The 21902-nt window shown below is 40.4% G+C and overlaps 2 non-coding genes across 2 annotated transcripts; both read left to right on the plus strand.

The window, feature by feature from the left end:
- Positions 1-12983: 12983 nt before the first annotated feature.
- On the plus strand, positions 12984-13091 carry LOC112708591 (small nucleolar RNA R71). The gene has a single exon (XR_003156443.1). It is a non-coding gene; the product is annotated as a small nucleolar RNA R71 (small nucleolar RNA).
- Positions 13092-17693: 4602 nt separating this feature from the next.
- Positions 17694-17801, plus strand: LOC112708530 (small nucleolar RNA R71). The gene has a single exon (XR_003156384.1). It is a non-coding gene; the product is annotated as a small nucleolar RNA R71 (small nucleolar RNA).
- Positions 17802-21902: the final 4101 nt, after the last annotated feature.

Below are 21902 nucleotides of genomic sequence, written 5' to 3' on the forward strand. Positions count from 1 at the left end.
AATACTAACTATGTTGCTCCTAGATCGCTTCACTAATCACCATTTATCTCTGTCATTTAAACTTTACCGACTTTTTATAAAGGTAATTATGAGATTCTGAATTTAAAGTTGTCTTCCTAATACTTTTACAAAAAATTGCCTTTTCGTCATTATTTTAATATTTTTAATATAACAACATTATTAATAAAATAATAATATTTAATATTTTATTATTAATTAATTTTTATTAATATTTTATTATATATTTTTAAAAATTTACAAAGTGACTCCAAAATTTTATAAAAATTGTATTTTGACTCCTTCAACTTTTGATATTTATACTTTAACCCCTAAACTTTTAGTAATTGCACTTTAACTCCACTAACACAAAAATATTTATAATTTGACCCCTCCCAAGATAAAAAAGGTGTTCTTTATTGTTCTTCATCTTACTCAAAGTGTTCTTCGTAAATTCTTCAAATTCTTTCTTCGATTATTACCATTTTTCAATCTTTTCGATAACCGATTTTTACCATAATTCATAATAAATTAGTAGCCATCAAAAGCCCTTAATTTCCACTTGATTATAACACAACTTCAACCCTAATTTGAGGGTTAAGGTTTGGTTTTTTTCAACTTCCAAGAACACAGACTCGTGGCTTGAATTTCATCAAGAATCACTCATATAAACAGTCAATTTCAAGCATAACCAAACCATATCATAATCACACAACTCAAACATAATTAATCAAGATTAATTTTACCAAATCCTACCTTGATTTGTTGTTCCTATTTTTGGCTATGCTTCCAAGTGTTCCTAGAGAACTTTTTCCTCCTAAATCACATCAAGAACAACTTTAAATCCACAAAATCTTAACTGACCGAACCTTTAATCACAAGTTAGGATGAGATTCCTCACCTTAATCTTGCTGTAATTTGAAGTTCCTTAGCCCTCAATTCAAGCTAAGCATGATACCTACGAAAGAACATCAAGAAAACACATGTTTATGCATGTGTTCTTACAACTAAAATCAAAGGGAAGGAGAACAGCCATCTCACCTTGTTTTCAGCCTTGATTAGTCATATGGTTGTTGGTGCACGAAGTTTTGATCAATACTTTTCACAAATCAAATAATCCCCGGTAATGAATCCAAAAACTTGGTGTTCAATACCATGGCATAAACACAACTTCGCACAACTAACCAGCAAGTGTACTGGGTCGTCCAAGTAATAAACCTTACGCGAGTAAGGGTCGATCCCACAAAGATTGTTGGTATGAAGCAAGCTATGGTCACCTTGTAAATCTCAGTCAGGCAAACTCAAATGGGTATGGTGATAAACGAATAAAGCATAAAGATAAAGATAGAGATACTTATGTAATTCATTGGTAGGAACTTCAGATAAGCGTATGAAGATGCCTTCCCTTCCGTCTCTCTGCTTTCCTACTGTCTTCATCCAATCCTTCTTCCTCCTTTCCATGGCAAGCTTAAGCAAGGGTTTCACCGTTGTCAGTGGCTACCTCCCATCCTCTCAGTGGAAATGTTCAACGCACCCTGTCACGGCACGGCTATCCATCTGTCGGTTCTCGATCAGGCCGGAATAGAATCCAGTGATTCTTTTGCGTCTGTCACTAACGCCCCGCCCTCAGGAGTTTGAAGCACGTCACAGTCATTCAATCATTGAATCCTACTCAGAATACCACAGATAAGGTTAGACATTCCGGATTCTCTTGAATGCTGCCATCAGTTCTAGCCTATACCACGAAGACTCTGATCTCACGGAATGGATGGCTCGGTTGTCAGGCGAGCACTCGTTTGTCAGGGGATCAACCATGCATCGTGTATCAGGAATCCAAGAGATATTCACCCAATCGAAGGTAGAACGGAGGTGGTTGTCAGTCACACGTTCATAGGTGAGAATGATGATGAGTGTCACGGATCATCACATTCATCAAGTTGAAGAGCAAGTGATATCTTAGAACAAGAACAAGCGGAATTGAATAGAAGAACAATAGTAATTGCATTAATACTCGAGGTACAGCAGAGCTCCACACCTTAATCTATGGTGTGTAGAAACTCCACCGTTGAAAATACATAAGTGATAGTGTGATCATTGGCTTCGGCCCCAGAGAGGGAACCCGAAGAACCAAGATTCCCAATACAATAGTATAATGTCCTACTTATAGATAACTAGTAGCCTAGGGTGTACAGAGATGAGTAAATGACATAAAAATCCACTTCCGGGCCCACTTGGTGTGTGCTTGAGCTGAGCAATGAAACATTTTCGTGTAGAGACTCTTCCTGGAGTTAAACGCCAGCTTTTATGCCAGTTTGGGCGTTTAACTCACATTTTGGTGCCAGTTCCGGCGTTTAACGCTGGGATTTCTGAGGGTGACTTTGAACGCCGGTTTGAACCATCAAATCTTGGGCAAAGTATGGACTATCATATATTGCTGGAAAGCCCAGGATGTCTACTTTCCAATGCCGTTGAGAGCGCGCCAATTGGGCTTCTGTAGCTCCAGAAAATCCACTTCGAGTGCAGGGAGGTTAGAATCCAACAGCATCTGCAGTCCTTTTCAGTCTCTGAATCAGATTTTTGCTCAGGACCCTCAATTTCAGCCAGAAAATACCTGAAATCACAGAAAAACACACAAACTCATAGTAAAGTCCAGAAAAGTGAATTTTAACTAAAAACTAATAAAAATATACTAAAAACTAACTAGATCATACTAAAAACATACTAAAAACAATGCCAAAAAGCGTACAAATTATCCGCTCATCACAACACCAAACTTAAATTGTTGCTTGTCCTCAAGCAACTGAAAATCAAATAAGATAAAAAGAAGAGAATATGCAATGAATTCCAAAAACATCTATGAAGATCAGTATTAATTAGATGAGCGGGGCTTTTAGCTTTTTGCCTCTGAACAGTTTTGGCATCTCACTCTATCCTTTGAAATTCAGAATGATTTGCTTCTTTAGGAATTCAGAATCCAGATAGTGTTATTGATTCTCCTAGTTAAGTATGATGATTCTTGAACATAGCTATTTATTGAGTCTTGGCCGTGGCCCAAAGCACTCTGTCTTCCAGTATTACCACCGGATACATACATGCCACAGACACATAATTGGGTGAACCTTTTCAGATTGTGACTCAACTTTGCTAGAGTCCCCAACTAGAGGTGTCCAGGGTTCTTAAGCACACTCTTTTTGCCTTGGAACACAACTTTATTTCTTTCTTTTTCTTTCTTTTTCTTTCTTTTTTTTTCGTTTTCTTTTCTCCCTCTTTTTTTTTCGTTTTTCTCTCTTTTTTTTTGTATTCACTGCTTTTTCTTGCTTCAAGAATCATTTTTATGATTTTTTAGATCCTCAGTAACATGTCTCCTTTTTCATCATTCTTTCAAGAGCCAACATTCATGAACCACAAATTCAAAAGACATATGCACTGTTTAAGCATACATTCAGAAGACAAAAATATTGCCACCACATCAAAATAATTAAACTGTTATAAAATTCAAAATTCATGCAATTCTCTTTCTTTTTTTTTTCAATTAAGCACGTTTTTTCATTTAAGAAAGGTGATGGATTCATAGGACATTCATAACTTTAAGGCATAGACACTAAGACACTAATGATCACAAGACACAAACATGGACAAACATAAGCATTAATTTTCGAAAAACAGGAAAATAAAGAACAAGGAAATTAAAGAACGGGTCCACCTTAGTGATGGCGGCTCTTTCTTCCTCTTGAAGATCCTATGGAGTGCTTGAGCTCCTCAATATCTCTTCCTTGTCTTTGTTGCTCCTCTCTCATGATTCTTTGATCTTCTCTAATTTCATGGAGGATGATGGAGTGTTCTTGATGCTCCACCCTTAGTTGTCCCATGTTGGAACTCAATTCTCCTAGGGAGGTGTTTAGTTGCTCCCAATAGTTTTGTGGAGGAAAGTGCATCCCTTGAGGTATCTTAGGGATCTCATGATGAGTGGGGTCTCTTGTGTGCTCCATTCTCTTCTTAGTGATGGGCTTGTCCTCATCAATAGGGGTGTCTCCCTCTATGTCAACTCCAACTGAATAACAGAGGTGACAAATGAGATGAGGGAAGGCTAACCTTGCCAAGGTAGAGGACTTGTCCGCCACCTTATAAAGCTCTTGAGCTATAACCTCATGAACTTCTATTTCTTCTCCAATCATGATGCTATGAATCATGATAGCCCGGTCTATGGTAACTTCGGACCGGTTGCTAGTGGGAATGATTGAGCGTTGGATAAACTCCAACCATCCTCTAGCCACGGGTTTGAGGTCATGCCTTCTCAATTGAACCGGCTTCCCTCTTGAATCTCTCTTCCATTGGGCGCCCTCTTCACATATGACTGTGAGGACTTGGTCCAACCTTTGATCAAAGTTGACCCTTCTAGTGTAAGGATGTTCATCTCCTTGCATCATGGGCAAATTGAATGCCAACCTTACACTTTCCGGACTAAAATCCAAGTATTTCCCCCGAACCATAGTAAGATAATTCTTTGGATCCGGGTTCACACTTTGATCATGGTTCTTGGTGATCCATGCATTGGCATAGAACTCTAGAACCATTAAGATTCCGACTTGTTGAATGGGGTTGGTAAGAACTTCCCAACCTCTTCTTCGGATCTCATGTCGGATCTCCGGATATTCACTCTTTTTGAGTGAAAAAGGGACCTCGGGGATCACCTTCTTCAAGGCCACAACTTCATAGAAGTGGTCTTGATGCACCCTTGAGATGAATCTTTCCATCTCCCATGACTCGGAGGTGGAAGCTTTTGCCTTCCCTTTCCTCTTTCTAGAGGTTTCTCCGGCCTTGGATGCCATAAATGGTTATGGAAAAACAAAAAGCAATGCTTTTACCACACCAAACTTAAAAGGTTTGCTCGTCCTCGAGCAAATTAAGAAAGAAGAGAGTAGAAGAAGAAGAAATGAAGGAGATGGGAATGGCTGTTGTTTTCGGCCAAGAAGGGGAAGAAGTGGTGTTTAGGTTGTGTGAAAATGAAGGAGTGAAGATGGGTTTATATAGGAGAGGGGGAAGGGTAAGGTTCGGTCAAGTGAGGGTGGGTTTGGGTGGGAAAGTGGTTTGAATTTGAATGGTGAGGTAGGTGGGGTTTTATGAAGGATGGATGTGAGTGGTGAAGAAAAAGAAGGGATTTGATAGGGGAAGGGTTTTTGGGGAAGAGGTGTTGAGGTGATTGGTGAAGAAGAGAGAGGGTGGTGGGGTAGGTGGGGATTCTGTGGGGTCCACAGATCCTGAGGTGTCAAAGAAAAGTCATCCCTGCACCAAATGGCAAGCAAAATTGCGTTTTTAGCCAATTCTGGCGTTAAACGCCGGGCTGGTGCCCATTTCTGGCGTTTAACGCCAGCTTCTTGCCCTTTTCTGGCGTTTAACGCCAGTCTGGTGCCCCTTTCTGGCGTTAAACGCCCAGAATGGTGCCAGACTGGGCGTTAAACGCCCAACAGCTAGCCTCACTGGCGTTTAAACGCCAGTGGGTTCTTCCTCTAGGGTGTGCTATTTTTCTTTCTGTTTTTCATTCTGTTATTGATTTTGTGACTTCTCATGATCATCAACCTACAAAAGACATAAAATAACAAAGGAAAATAGTCAAAATATAATATTGGGTTGCCTCCCAACAAGCGCTTCTTTAATGTCAGTAGCTTGACAGTGGGCTCTCATGGAGCCTCAGAAATGCTCAGAGCCATGTTGGAACCTCCCAACACCAAACTTAGAGTTTGAATGTGGGGGTTCAACACCAAACTTAGAGTTTGGTTGTGGCCTCCCAACGCCAAACTTAGAGTTTGACTGTGGGGGCTCTGTTTGGCTCTGTTTTGAGAGAAGCTCTTCATGCTTCCTCTCCTTGGTGACAGAGGGATATCCTTGAGCCTCAAACACAAAGGATTATTCATTCACTTGAATGATCAATTCTCCTCTATCAACATCAATCACAGCCCTTGCTGTGGCTAGGAAGGGTCTGCCAAGGATGATAGATTCATCCATGCACTTCCCAGTCTCTAGGACTATGAAATCAGCAGGGATGTAATGGTCTTCAACTTTTACTAGAACATCCTCTACAAGTCCATAGGCTTGTTTTCTTGAGTTGTCTGCCATCTCTAGTGAGATTTTTGCAGCTTGCACCTCAAAGATCCCTAACTTCTCCATTACAGAGAGAGGCATGAGGTTTACACTTGACCCTAAGTCACACAAGGCCTTCTTGAAGGTCATGGTGCCTATGGTACAAGGTATTGAAAACTTCCCAGGATCCTGTCTCTTTTGAGGCAGTTTCTGCCTAGACAAGTTATCCAGTTCTTTGGTGAGCAAAGGAGCTTCATCCTCCCAAGTCTCATTTCCAAATAACTTGTCATTTAACTTCATGATTGCTCCAAGGTATTTAGCAACTTGCTCTTCAGTGACATACTCATCCTCTTCAGAGGAAGAATACTCATCAGAGCTCATGAATGGCAGAAGTAAGTCCAATGGAATCTCTATGGTCTTATTTTGAGCCTCAGATTCCCATGGTTCCTCATTGGGGAACTCATTGGAGGCCAGTGGACGTCCATTGAGGTCTTCCTCAATGGCGTTCACTACCTCTCCTTCCTCCCAAAATTTGGCCATGTTGATGGCCTTGCACTCTCCTTTTGGATTTTCTTCTGTATTGCTTGGGAGAGTATGGTGCGCGAAATTGTGAACATTACTTTTTCACAACTCTCATAATCCCCGGTAATGGCTCCAAACACGTGGTGGCTCAATACCATGGCATTACACAACTTCGCACAACTAACCAGCAAGTGCACTGGGTCGTCCAAGTAATAAACCTTACGCGAGTAAGGGTCGATCCCACGGAGATTGTTAGTATTGAAGCAAGCTATGGTCATCTTGTAAATCTTAGTCAGGCAAACTCAAATGGATATAGTGATGAACGAAAATAACACAAAGGTAAAGATAGAGATACTTATGTAATTCATTGGTAGGAACTTCAGATAAGCGTATGAAGACGCCTTCCCTTCCGTCTCTCTGCTTTCCTACTGCCTTCATCCAATCCTTCTTATTCCTTTCCATGGCAAGCTCGTGTAGGGTTTCACTGTTGTCAGCAGCTACCTCCCATCCTCGCAGTGAAAACTAATGCTCATGCACTCTGTCACAGTGCGGCTAATCACCGGTTTGGTTCCCTCCCCTACCGGAATAGAATCACTCTTTTGCGTCTGTCACTAACGCCCAGTAGGTTACAGGTTTGAAGCACGTCACAGTCATTCAATCATTGAATCCTACTCAGAATACCACAGACAAGGTTTAGACCTTCCGGATTCTCTTGAATGCCGCCATCAGGTCCTGCCTATACCACGAAGACTCTGATCTCACGGAATGGTTGGCTCGTTTGTCAGGCGAGCGCTCGGTTGTCAGGCGATCAACCGTGCATCGTGCAATCAGGAATCCAAGAGATATTCACCAAGCCTCAAATGCTTGTAGAACAAGAGTGGTTGTCAGTCACTTTGTTCATGAGTGAGAATGGTGATGGGCGTCAATCATCACCTTCATCAAGTTGAAGAACAAGTGATATCTTGGAACAAGAACAAGCGGAATTGAATGGAAGAACAATAGTAATTGCATTAATACTCGAGGTACAGCAGAGCTCCACACCTTAATCTATGGTGTGTAGAAGCTTCACCGTTGAAAATACATAAGCATAAGGTCTAGGCATGGCCGAATGGCCAGCCTCCCAATGATCTAAGATAGCATAAAAATGAAGATAGCTACCAAAGTCCTCTAATACAATAGTAAAAGGTCCTACTTATAAGAACTAGTAGCCTAAGGTGTACAGAAATGAGTAAATGACATAAAAATCCTCTTCCGGGCCCACTTGGTGTGTGCTTGGGCTGAGCAATGAAGCAAATTTCGTGTAGAGACTCTTCTTGGAGTTAAATGCCAGCTTTAGTGCCAGTTTGGGCGTTTAACTCCCATTTGGATGTTAGTTCCGGCGTTTAACGCTGGGATTTCTTGAGGTGACTTTGAACGCCGGTTTGGGCCATCAAATCTTGAGCAAAGTATGGACTATCATATATTGCTGGAAAGCCCAGGATGTCTACTTTCCAACGCCGTTGAGAGCGCGCCAATTGGGCTTCTGTAGCTCCAGAAAATCCACTTCGAGTGCAGGGAGGTCAGAATCCAACAGCATCTGCAGTCCTTTTTGGTCTCTGAATCAGATTTTTGCTCAGGTCCCTCAATTTCAGCCAGAAAATACCTGAAATCACAGAAAAACACACAAACTCATAGTAAAGTCCAGAAAAGTGATTTTTAACTAAAAACTAATAAAAATATACTAAAAACTAACTATATCATATCAAAAACATACTAAAAACAATGCCAAAAAGTATACAAATTATCCGCTCATCACAACACCAAACTTAAATTGTTGCTTGTCCCCAAGCAACTGAAAATCAAATAAGATAAAAAGAAGAGAATATGCAGTGAATTCCAAAAACATCTGTGAAGATCAGTATTAACTAGATGAGCGGGGCTTTTAACTTTTTGCCTCTGAATAGTTTTGGCACCTCAATCTATCCCTTGAAATTCAGAATGGTTGGCTTCTTTAGGAACTTAGAATCCAGATAGTGTTAATGATTCTCTTAGTAAAGTATGATGATTCTTGAACATAGCTTTTTATTGAGTCTTGGCTGTGGCCCAAAGCACTTTGTCTTCCAGTATTACCACCGGATACATACATGCCACAGACACATAATTGGGTGAACCTTTTCAGATTGTGACTCAGCTTTGCTAAAGTCCCCAATTAGAGGTGTCCAGGGTTCTTAAGCACACTCTTATTTGCCTTGGATCACAACTCTTATTTCTCTATTTTTTTTCGTTTTCTTTCTCTCTCTTTTTTTTTTGATTTTTCTCTTTTTTTTTTTGAATAGCTTTTTCTTGCTTCAAGAATCACTTTTGTGATTTTTCAGATCCTCAGTAACATGTCTCCTTTTTCATCATTCTTTCAAGAGCCAACATTCATGAACCACAAATTCAAGATACATATGCACTGTTTAAGCATACATTCAGAGAACAAAAATATTTCCACCACATCAAAATAATTAAACTGTTATAAAATTCAAAATTCATGCAATTCTTTCTTTTATCAATTAAGCACATTTTTATTTAAGAAAGGTGATGGATTCATAGGACATTCATAACTTTAAGGCATAGACATTAAGACACTAATGATCACAAGACACAAACATGGATAAACATAAGCATAAATTTTCGAAAAACAGAAGAACAAATAACAAGGAAATCAAAGAACGGGTCCACCTTAGTGATGGCGGCTCTTTCTTGCTCTTGAAGATCCTATGGAGTGCTTGAGCTCCTCAATGTCTCTTCCTTGTCTTTGTTGCTCCTCCCTCATGATTCTTTGATCTTCTCTAATTTCATGAAGGATGATGGAGTGTTCTTGGTGCTCCACCCTTAGTTGTCCCATGTTGGAACTCAACTCTCCTAGGGAGGTGTGTAGTTGCTCTCAATAGTTTTGTGGAGGAAAATTCATCCCTTGAGGAATTTCAGGGATTTCATGATGAGTGGGATCTCTTGTGTACTCCATCCTTTTCTTGGTGATGGGCTTGTCCTCATCAATGGGGATGTCTCCCTCTATGTCAACTCCAACTGAATAACAGAGGTGACAAATGAGATGAGGAAAGGCTAACCTTGTCAAGGTGGAGGTCTTGTCCGCCACTTTATAGAGTTCTTGGGCTATAACCTCATGAACTTCTATTTCTTCTCCAATCATGATGCTATGGATCATGATGGCCCGGTCTATGGTAACTTCAGACCGGTTGCTAGTGGGGATGATTGAGCGTTGTATGAACTCTAACCACCCTCTAGCCACGGGCTTGAGGTCATGCCTTCTCAATTGGACCGGCTTTCCTCTTGAATCTTGCTTCCATTGTGCGCCCTCTTCACATATAACTGTGAGGACTTGGTCCAACCTTTGATCAAAGTTGACCCTTCTAGTGTAAGGATGCTCATCTCCTTGCATCATAGGCAAGTTGAACGCCACCCTCACACTCTCCGGACTAAAATCCAAGTATTTCCCCCGAACCATAGTAAGATAATTCTTTGGATTCGGGTTCACACTTTGGTCATGGTTCTTGGTGATCCATGCATTGGCATAGAACTCTTGAACCATCAAGATTCCGACTTGTTGAATGGGATTGGTAAGAACTTCCCAACCTCTTCTTCGGATCTCATGGCGGATCTCCGGATATTCACCCTTTTTGAGTGAAAAAGGGACCTCGGGGATCACCTTCTTCAAGGCCACAACTTCATAGAAGTGGTCTTGATGCACCCTTGAGAGAAATCTATCCATCTCCCATGACTCGGAGGTGGAAGCTTTTGCCTTCCCTTTCCTCTTTTTAGAGGTTTCTCCGGCCTTGGATGCCATAATGGTTATGGAAAAACGAAAAAGCAACGCTTTTACCACACCAAACTTAAAATGTTTGCTCGTCCTCGAGCAAAAGAAGAAAGAAGAGAGTAGAAGAAGAAGAAATGAGGAAGAGGGAGATGGTGGTGTGTTCGGCCAAAGAGGGGGAGAAGTGGTGTTTAGGTTGTGTGAAAATGAAGGGTTGAAGAAGGGTATATATAGGAGAGAGGGGGAAAAGGGTTCGGCCATGATGGGTGGGTTTGGGAGGGAAAGTGGTTTGAATTTGAAGGGTGAGGTTGGTGGGGATTTATGAAGGATGGATGTGAGTGGTGAAGAGAAAGATGGGATTTGATAGGTGAGGGGTTTTTGGGGAAGAGGTGTTGAGGTGATTGGTGAATGGGGGAAGAAGAGAGAGTGATGGTAGGGTCCTGTGGGGTCCACAGATCCTGTGGTGTCAAGGAAAAGGCATCCTTGCACCAAATGGCATCAAAATCCACGTTTTGACCCATTTCTGGCGTTAAACGCCGGGCTGGTGCCCATTCCTGGCGTTTAACGCCAGGTTCTTGCCCTTTACTGGCGTTTAACGCCAGTCTGGTGCCCCTTTCTGGCGTTAAACGCCCAGAAGGGTGCCAGACTGGGCGTTAAACGCCCAACTGCTAGGCTGACTGGCGTTTAAACGCCAGCAGCATCTTCCTCCAGGGTGTGCTGTTTTTCTTCCTGTTTTTCATTCTGTTTTTGCTTTTTTCATGGATTTTGTGACTTCTTATGATCATCAACCTACAAAAAAGAGAAAATAACAAAGGAAAATAGTTAATTATAAAACATTGGGTTGCCTCCCAACAAGCGCTTCTTTATTGTCATTAGCTTGACAGAGGACTCTCATGGAGCCTCAGAAATGCTCAGAACCGTGTTGGAACCTCCCAACACCAAACTTAGAGTTTGAATGTGGGGGTTCAACACCAAACTTAGAGTTTGGTTGTGGCCTCCCAACACCAAACTTAGAGTTTGGTTGTGGGGGCTCTGTTTGGCTCTGTTTTGAGAGAAGCCCTTCATGCTTCCTCTCCATGATGACAGAGGTATATCCTTGGGCCTTAAACACCAAGGATTCTTCATTCACTTGAATGATCAACTCTCCTCTATCAACATCAATCACAGCCTTTGCTGTGGCTAGGAAGGGTCTGCCAAGGATGATGGATTCATCCATGCATTTCCCAGTCTCTAGGACTATGAAATCAGTAGGGATGTAATGGTCTTCAACCTTGACCAGAACATCCTCTACAAGTCCATAGGCTTGTTTTCTTGAGTTGTCTGCCATCTCTAGTGAGATTTTTGCAGCTTGTACCTCATAGATCCCTAATTTCTCCATTACAGAGAGGGGCATGAGGTTTACACTTGATCCTAAGTCACACAAGGCCTTCTTGAAGGTCATGGTGCCTATGGTACAAGGTATAGAAAACTTCCCAGGGTCCTGCCTCTTTTGAGGCAATTGCTGCCTAGACAAGTTATCCAGTTCTTTGGTGAGCAAAGGGGGTTCATCCTCCTTAGTCTCATTTCCAAATAACTTGTCATTTAGCTTCATGATTGCTCCAAGGTATTTAGCAACTTGCTCTTCAGTGACATACTCATCCTCTTCAGAAGAAGAATACTCATCAGAGCTCATGAATGGCAGAAGTAAGTCCAATGGAATCTCTATGGTCTCATCTTGAGCCTCAGATTCCCAAGGTTCCTCATTGGGGAACTCATTGGAGGTCAGTGGGCGTCCATTGAGGTCTTCCTCAGTGGCGTTCACTGCCTCTTCTTCCTCCCAGAATTCGGCCATGTTGATGGCCTTGCACTCTCCTTTTGGGTTTTCTTCAGTATTGCTTGGGAGAGTGCTTGGAGGAAGTTCAGTAATTTTCTTGCTCAGCTGACCCACTTGTCCTTCCAAATTCCTAATGGAAGATCTAGTTTCAGTCATGAAACTTTGAGTGGTTTTGATTAGATCAGAGACCATGGTTGCCAAGTCAGAGGTATTCTGCTTAGAACTCTCTGTCTGTTGCTGAGAAGATGATGGAAAGGGCTTGCTATTGCTAAACCTGTTTCTTCCACCATTATTATTATTGAAACCTTGTTGAGGTCTCTGTTGATCCTTCCATGAAAGATTTGGATGATTCCTCCATGAAGGATTGTAGGTGTTTCCATAGGGTTCTCCCATGTAATTCACCTCTTCTATTGAAGGGTTCTCATGATCATAAGCTTCTTCCTCAGATGAAGCTTCCTTAGTACTGCTTGGTGCATTTTGCATCCCAGACAGACTTTGAGAAATCATATTGACTTGTTGAGTCAATATTTTATTCTGAGCCAATATGGCATTCAGAGTGTCAATCTCAAGAACTCCTTTCTTCTGACTAGTCCCATTGTTCACAGGATTTCTTTCAGAAGTGTACATGAATTGGTTATTTGCAACCATTTCAATCAGTTCTTGAGCTTCAGTAGGCGTCTTCTTCAGATGAAGAGATCCTCCAGAAGAGCTATCCAAAGACATCTTGGATAGTTCAGAGAGACCATCATAGAAAATACCTATGATGCTCCATTCAGAAAGCATATCAGTGGGACACTTTCTGATCAATTGTTTGTATCTTTCCCAAGCTTCATAGAGGGATTCTCCTTCCTTCTGTCTGAAGGTTTGGACTTCCACTCTAAGCTTACTCAATTTTTGAGGTGGAAAGAACTTTGCCAAGAAGGCATTGACTAGCTTTTCCCAAGAGTCCAGGCTTTCTTTAGGTTGAGAGTCAAACCATGTTCTAGCTCTGTCTCTTACAGCAAAAGGGAATAGCATCAGTCTGTAGACCTCAGGGTCAACCCCATTAGTCTTGACTGTGTCACAGATTTGTAAGAACTCAGCTAAAAACTGATGAGGATCTTCCAATGGAAGTCCATGGAACTTGCAATTCTGTTGCATTAGAGAAACTAATTGAAGCTTAAGCTCAAAGTTGTTTGCTCCAATGGCAGGGATAGAGATGCTTCTCCCGTAGAAGTCGGGAGTAGGTGTAGTAAAGTCACCCAGCACCTTCCTTGCATTGTTGGCATTGTTGTTGTTTTCGGCTGCCATGAGTTCTTCTTCCTTGAAGAATTCGTTCAGGTTCTCTAAAGAGAGTTGTGCTTTGGCTTCTCTTAGCTTTCTCTTCAAGGTCCTTTCAGGTTCAGGATCAGCCTCAACAAGAATGCCTTTGTCTTTGCTCCTGCTCATAAGAAAGAGAAGGGAACAAGAAAATGTGGAATCCTCTATGTCACAGTATAGAGATTCCTTAAGGTGTCAGAGGAAAAGAAGAGTAGAAGACAGAAGTAGAAAATTCAAACTTAACAAAGGAGATGGAGTTCGAATTTTGCATTAAGGGATAGTGTTAGTCCGTAAATAGAAGGATGTGAGAAGGAGGGAAGTAATTTTCGAAAATTAAGTGAAAAATTTTAAAAACATTTTTGAAAAACATTACTTAATTTTCGAAAATGAAAATGGAAAAGAAATCAAGTGATTTTTGAAAAAGATTTTGAAATTAGAAATAAAAAAGATTTGATTGAAAACTATTTTGAAAAAGATGTGATTAAAAATATTTGATTGAAAAGTTATGGTTTTAAAAAGATATGATTGAAAAGATATGATTTGAAAACAATTTTAAAAAGATTTGATTTTGAAAATTAATGACTTGCCTAACAAGAAAAGATATGATTCAAACATTAAACCTTTCTCAACAGAAAAGGCAACATACTTAAAATGTTCAATCAAATCATTAATTGTTAGTAAGTATCTTTGAAAAAGGAAAGAAATTGATTTTGAAAACATTTGATTGAAAAGATTTGATTTGAAAACGATTTAATTTTGAAAAACTTTGAAAACTTGAAAAAAAATTGATTTGAAAACAAAATCTTCCCCCTTGTGTCATCCTGGCGTTAAACGCCCAGAATGGTGCACATTCTGGCGTTTAACGCCCAAACTACTACCCTTTTGGGCGTTAAACGCCCAGCCAGGCACCCTGGCTGGCGTTTAAACGCCAGTCTGTCTTCTTCACTGGGCATTTTTGAATGCCCAGCTTTTTCTGTGTGATTCCTCTGCAGTATGTTCTGAATCTTCAATTCTCTGTATTATTGACTTGAAAAGACACAAATTAAAAATATTTTTGGATTTTTAATAATAAAGAATAATCAAAATGCAACTAAAATCAAATAATAATGCATGCAAGACACCAAACTTAGCAGTTTGTATACCATTGACACTAACAAAATGAGAATGCATATAACAAAACACTCAAGTCAATAGAATTCAAAGATCAAAACAAAGAAATCATCAAGAACAACTTGAAGATCAATGAGGACACATGCATGAATGCAATAAGAATAGAAACATGCAATTGATACTAAACTTAAGATGAGACTCTAGACTCAAACAAGACATATTTTTGGATTTTATGATTTTATAATTTTTTTGTGCTTTTTCGAAAATTAAGTGAAAAGGAAAATAAAGGTATCAAAATTCTTAATGAGAATTCCAGGAATCATGCAATGTTAGTCTAAAGCTTTAGTCTAAAGGAATTAGACATGGCCGGCCAAGCTTCAGTAGGACATTGCATTCAAGAGCTAAATTGATGAAGATCAATCAGCTTTGGTGATGATAAGAACATCACCTTGAAACACTAGAATTCATTCTTAAGAACTCTGAAGAAAAAATACCTAATCTAAGCAACAAGATGAACCGTCAGTTGTCCAAACTGAACAATCCCGGGCAATAACACCAAAAACTTGATGTTGCTGCCGGATCTTGGCACTGATGTTACCAAAAGCTTGCTCAAAACTTGAACAATTCCCGGCAACGGCGCCAAAAACTTGGTGCGCGAAATTGTGAACATTACTTTTTCACAACTCTCATAATCCCCGGTAATGGCTCCAAACACGTGGTGGCTCAATACCATGGCATTACACAACTTCGCACAACTAACCAGCAAGTGCACTGGGTCGTCCAAGTAATAAACCTTACGCGAGTAAGGGTCGATCCCACGGAGATTGTTAGTATTGAAGCAAGCTATGGTCATCTTGTAAATCTTAGTCAGGCAAACTCAAATGGATATAGTGATGAACGAAAATAACACAAAGGTAAAGATAGAGATACTTATGTAATTCATTGGTAGGAACTTCAGATAAGCGTATGAAGACGCCTTCCCTTCCGTCTCTCTGCTTTCCTACTGCCTTCATCCAATCCTTCTTATTCCTTTCCATGGCAAGCTCGTGTAGGGTTTCACTGTTGTCAGCAGCTACCTCCCATCCTCGCAGTGAAAACTAATGCTCATGCACTCTGTCACAGTGCGGCTAATCACCGGTTTGGTTCCCTCCCCTACCGGAATAGAATCACTCTTTTGCGTCTGTCACTAACGCCCAGTAGGTTACAGGTTTGAAGCACGTCACAGTCATTCAATCATTGAATCCTACTCAGAATACCACAGACAAGGTTTAGACCTTCCGGATTCTCTTGAATGCCGCCATCAGGTCCTGCCTATACCACGAAGACTCTGATCTCACGGAATGGTTGGCTCGTTTGTCAGGCGAGCGCTCGGTTGTCAGGCGATCAACCGTGCATCGTGCAATCAGGAATCCAAGAGATATTCACCAAGCCTCAAATGCTTGTAGAACAAGAGTGGTTGTCAGTCACTTTGTTCATGAGTGAGAATGGTGATGGGCGTCAATCATCACCTTCATCAAGTTGAAGAACAAGTGATATCTTGGAACAAGAACAAGCGGAATTGAATGGAAGAACAATAGTAATTGCATTAATACTCGAGGTACAGCAGAGCTCCACACCTTAATCTATGGTGTGTAGAAGCTTCACCGTTGAAAATACATAAGCATAAGGTCTAGGCATGGCCGAATGGCCAGCCTCCCAATGATCTAAGATAGCATAAAAATGAAGATAGCTACCAAAGTCCTCTAATACAATAGTAAAAGGTCCTACTTATAAGAACTAGTAGCCTAAGGTGTACAGAAATGAGTAAATGACATAAAAATCCTCTTCCGGACCCACTTGGTGTGTGCTTGGGCTGAGCAATGAAGCAAATTTCGTGTAGAGACTCTTCTTGGAGTTAAACGCCAGCTTTAGTGCCAGTTTGGGCGTTTAACTCCCATTTGGATGCCAGTTCCGGCGTTTAACGCTGGGATTTCTTGAGGTGACGTTGAACGCCGGTTTGGGCCATCAAATCTTGGGCAAAGTATGGACTATCATATATTGCTGGAAAGCCCAGGATGTCTACTTTCCAACGCCATTGAGTGCGCGCCAATTGGGCTTCTGTAGCTCCAGAAAATCCACTTCGAGTGCAGGGAGGTCAGAATCCAACAGCATCTGCAGTCCTTTTTGGTCTCTGAATTAGATTTTTGCTCAGGTCCCTCAATTTCAGCCAGAAAATACCTGAAATCACAGAAAAACACACAAACTCATAGTAAAGTCCAGAAAAGCGATTTTTAACTAAAAACTAATAAAAATATACTAAAAACTAACTATATCATATCAAAAACATACTAAAAACAATGCCAAAAAGTATACAAATTATCCGCTCATCAGAGTACTAGGAGGGAGTTCAGTAATTCTCTTGCTCAGCTGACCCACTTGTGCCTCCAAGTTTCTAATGGAGGACCTTGTTTCAGTCATGAAACTTTGAGTGGTTTTGATTAGATCAGAGACCATGGTTGCTAAGTCAGAGGTATTCTACTTAGAACTCTCTGTCTGTTGCTGAGAAGATGATGGAAAAGGCTTGCTATTGCTAAACCTGTTTCTTCCACCATTATTATTGTTGAAACCTTGTTGAGGTCTCTGTTGATCCTTCCATGAGAAATTTGGATGATTTCTCCATGAAGGATTATAGGTGTTTCCATAGGATTCTCCCATGTAATTCACCTTTTCCATTGAAGGGTTCTCAGGATCATAGGCTTCTTCCTCAGATGAAGCCTCCTTAGTACTGCTTGGTGTATTTTGCATTCCAGACAGACTTTGAGAAATCATATTGACTTGTTGAGTCAATATTTTGTTCTGAGCCAATATGGCATTCAGAGTGTCAATCTCAAGAACTCCTTTCTTCTGACTAGTCCCATTGTTCACAGGATTTCTTTCAGAAGTGTACATGAATTGGTTATTTGCAACCATTTCAATTAGCTCTTGAGCTTCTGTAGGCGTCTTCTTCAGATGAAGAGAGCCTCCAGCAGAGCTATCCAAAGACATTTTGGATAGTTCAGAGAGACCATCATAGAAAATACCTATGATGCTCCATTCAGAAAGCATATCAGAGGGACATTTTCTGAATAATTGTTTGTATCTTTCCCAAGCTTCATAGAGGGATTCTCCTTCCTTCTGTCTGAAGGTTTGGACTTCCACTCTAAGCTTACTCAATTTTTGAGGTGGAAAGAACTTTGCCAAGAAGGCATTGACTAGCTTTTCCCAAGAGTTCAGGCTTTCTTTAGGTTGAGAGTCCAACCATGTTCTAGCTCTGTCTCTTACAGCAAAAGGGAATAGCATAAGTCTGTAGACCTCAGGGTCAACCCCATTAGTCTTGACAGTGTCACAGATTTGCAAGAATTCAGCTAAGAACTGATGAGGATCTTCCAATGGAAGTCCATGGAACTTGCAATTCTGTTGCATTAGAGAAACTAATTGAGGCTTAAGCTCAAAGTTGTTTGCTCCAATGGCAGGGATAGAGATGCTTCTCCCATAGAAGTTGGGAGTAGGTGCAGTAAAGTCACCCAGCACCTTCCTTGCATTGTTGGCATTGTTGTTGTTTTCGGCTGCCATGTGTTCTTCTTCTTTGAAGAATTCGGTTAGGTCCTCTACAGAGAGTTGTGCTTTGCCTTCTCTTAGCTTTCTCTTCAAGGTCCTTTCAGGTTCAGGATCAGCCTCAACAAGAATGCTTTTGTCCTTGCTCCTACTCATAAGAAGGAGAAGGGAACAAGACAATGTGGAATCCTCTATGTCACAGTATAGAGATTCCTTTAGGTGTCAGAGGAGAAGAAAAGTGGAAGACAGAAGTAGAAAATTTGAACTTATCAAAGAAGATGGAGTTCGAATTTCGCATTAAGGAATAGTGTTAGTCCATAAACAGAAGGATGTGAGAAGAAGGGAAGTAATTTTCGAAAATTAAGTAAAAGAGTTTGAAAACATTTTTGAAAAACACTAATTGATTTTCGAAAATGAAAGTGGAAAAGAAATCAAGTGATTTTTTGAAAAAGATTTTGAAATTAGAAATCAAAAAGATTTGATTGAAAACTATTTTGAAAAAGATGTGGTTAAGAAGATATGATTAGTTTTTAAAAAGATGTAATTGAGAAGATATGATTTGAAAAACATTTTTTTAAAAAGATTTGATTTTGAAAATTAAAAACTTGGCTAACAAGAAAAGATATGATTCAAACATTAAACCTTTCTCAACAGAAAAGGCAACATATTTGAAATGTTGAATCAAATCATTAATTGATAGCAAGTATCTTTGAAAATAGAAAGAAATCAATTTTGAAAACATATGATTGAAAAGATATGATTTGAAAAAGATTTGATTTTGAAAAACTTTGAAAACTTGAAAAAAATTTGCATTGAAAACAGAATCTTCCCTCTTGTGCCATCCTGGCGTTAAACGCCCAGAATGGTGCACATTCTGGCGTTTAACGCCCAAAACTATACCCTTTTGGGCGTTAAACGCCCAACCAGGTACCCTGGCTGGCGTTTAAACGCCAGTCTGTCCTTCTTCACTGGGCGTTTTGAATGCCCAGCTTTTTCTGTGCAATTCCTCTGCTGTATATTCTGAATCTTCAATTCTCTGTATTATTGACTTGAGAAGACACAAACTAAAAATATTTTTGGATTTTTAATAATCAAAATGCAACTAAAATCAAATAACAATGCATGCAAGACACCAAACTTAGCAGTTTGTATACTATTGACACTAATGAGAATGCATATGAGACACATAAACACTCAAGTCATGAGAATTCAAAGATCAGAGTAAGAAATCATCAAGAATTATTTGAAGATCCTTAAGACACATGAATGAATGCATGCAATTGACACCAAACTTAAAATGAAACACTAGACTCAAACAAGAAACATACAATATTTTTGGATTTTATAATTTTGTAGTTTTTTTTGTGTGATTTTCGAAAATTAAGTGGAAAAAGATATCAAAATTCTTAATGAGAATTCCAGGAATCATGCAATGTTTAGTCTAAGACTCCGGTCCAGGAATTAGACATGGCTTCACAGCCAGCCAAGCTTTCAAAGAAAGCTTCGGTCCAAAACACTAGACATGGCCAATGGCCAGCCAAGCCTTAGCAGATCACTGCTCCAAAAGCAAGATTGATAGAAATCAACAAGCTCTTGTGATGATAAGTTGAAACCTCGGTCCAATGAAATTAGACATGGCCTCTCAGCCAGCCAGACTTCAACAAATCATCATGAAACTCTAGAATTCATCTTCAAGAATTCCGAAAAAAAAATACCTAATCTAAGCAACAAGATGAACCATCAGTTGTCCAAACTCAACAATCCCCGGCAACGGCGCCAAAAACTTGGTGCACGAAGTTTTGATCAATACTTTTCACAAATCAAATAATCCCCGGTAATGAATCCAAAAACTTGGTGTTCAATACCATGGCATAAACACAACTTCGCACAACTAACTAGCAAGTGTACTGGGTCATCCAAGTAATAAACCTTACGCGAGTAAGGGTCGATCCCACAGAGATTGTTGGTATGAAGCAAGCTATGGTCACCTTGTAAATCTCAGTCAGGCAAACTCAAATGGGTATGGTGATAAACGAATAAAGCATAAAGATAAAGATAGAGATACTTATGTAATTCATTGGTAGGAACTTCAGATAAGCGTATAAAGATGCCTTCCCTTCCGTCTCTCTGCTTTCCTACTGTCTTCATCCAATCCTTCTTCCTCCTTTCCATGGCAAGCTTAAGCAAGGGTTTCACCGTTGTCAGTGGCTACCTCCCATCCTCTCAGTGGAAATGTTCAACGCACCCTGTCACGGCACGGCTATCCATCTGTCGGTTCTCGATCAGGCCGGAATAGAATCCAGTGATTCTTTTGCGTCTGTCACTAACGCCCCGCCCTCAGGAGTTTGAAGCACGTCACAGTCATTCAATCATTGAATCCTACTCAGAATACCACAGACAAGGTTAGACCTTCCAGATTCTCTTGAATGCCGCCATCAGTTCTAGCCTATACCACGAAGACTCTGATCTCACGGAATGGATGGCTCGGTTGTCAGGCGAGCACTCGTTTGTCAGGCGATCAACCATGCATCGTGTATCAGGAATCCAAGAGATATTCACCCAATCGAAGGTAGAACGGAGGTGGTTGTCAGTCACACGTTCATAGGTGAGAATGATGATGAGTGTCACGGATCATCACATTCATCAAGTTGAAGAACAAGTGATATCTTAGAACAAGAACAAGCGGAATTGAATAGAAGAACAATAGTAATTGCATTAATACTCGAGGTACAGCAGAGCTCCACACCTTAATCTATGGTGTGTAGAAACTCCACCGTTGAAAATACATAAGTGTTAGTGTGATCATTGGCTTCGGCCCCAGAGAGGGAACCCGAAGAACCAAGATTCCCAATACAATAGTATAATGTCCTACTTATAGATAACTAGTAGCCTAGGGTGTACAGAGATGAGTAAATGACATAAAAATCCACTTCCGGGCCCACTTGGTGTGTGCTTGGGCTGAGCAATAAAACATTTTCGTGTAGAGACTCTTCCTGGAGTTAAACGCCAGCTTTTATGCCAGTTTGGGCGTTTAACTCCCATTTTGGTGCCAGTTCCGGCGTTTAACGCTGGGATTTCTGAGGGTGACTTTGAACGCCGGTTTGGACCATCAAATCTTGGGCAAAATATGGACTATTATATATTTCTGGAAAGCCCAGAATGTCTACTTTCCAACGCCGTTGAGAGCGCGCCAATTGGGCTTCTGTAGCTCCAGAAAATTCACTTCGAGTGCAGGGAGGTCAGAATCCAACAGCATCTGCAGTCCTTTTCAGTCTCTGAATCAGATTTTTGCTCAGGACCCTCAATTTCAGCCAGAAAATACCTGAAATCACAGAAAAACACACAAACTCATAGTAAAGTCCAGAAAAGTGAATTTTAACTAAAAACTAATAAAAATATACTAAAAACTAACTAGATCATACTAAAAACATACTAAAAACAATGCCAAAAAGCGTACAAATTATCCGCTCATCAGTTGTGAAGAGAAAGAAGAGAGGATCATTTTGATCGGTTCAGGAGTTTGATTTGAGTTTTAGTTTAGAAGAAATCAAGCTTTGAAGTTCAAGAACCAAGAACTTTTCTCTCTTTTCTCTCTTGCAAATTTTCGGCCTCAATGAGGAAATGAAGCAGCCTTGGAGGTCTTGGCCTCTTGGGGATGAGGGGAGAACCGTGATGAGCTAGTATGGATGGTGGATTAAAATAACATTAAAATAT

Source organism: Arachis hypogaea, chromosome 8 (assembly GCF_003086295.3).
Source record: "Arachis hypogaea cultivar Tifrunner chromosome 8, arahy.Tifrunner.gnm2.J5K5, whole genome shotgun sequence".
NCBI lineage: Eukaryota > Viridiplantae > Streptophyta > Magnoliopsida > Fabales > Fabaceae > Arachis > Arachis hypogaea.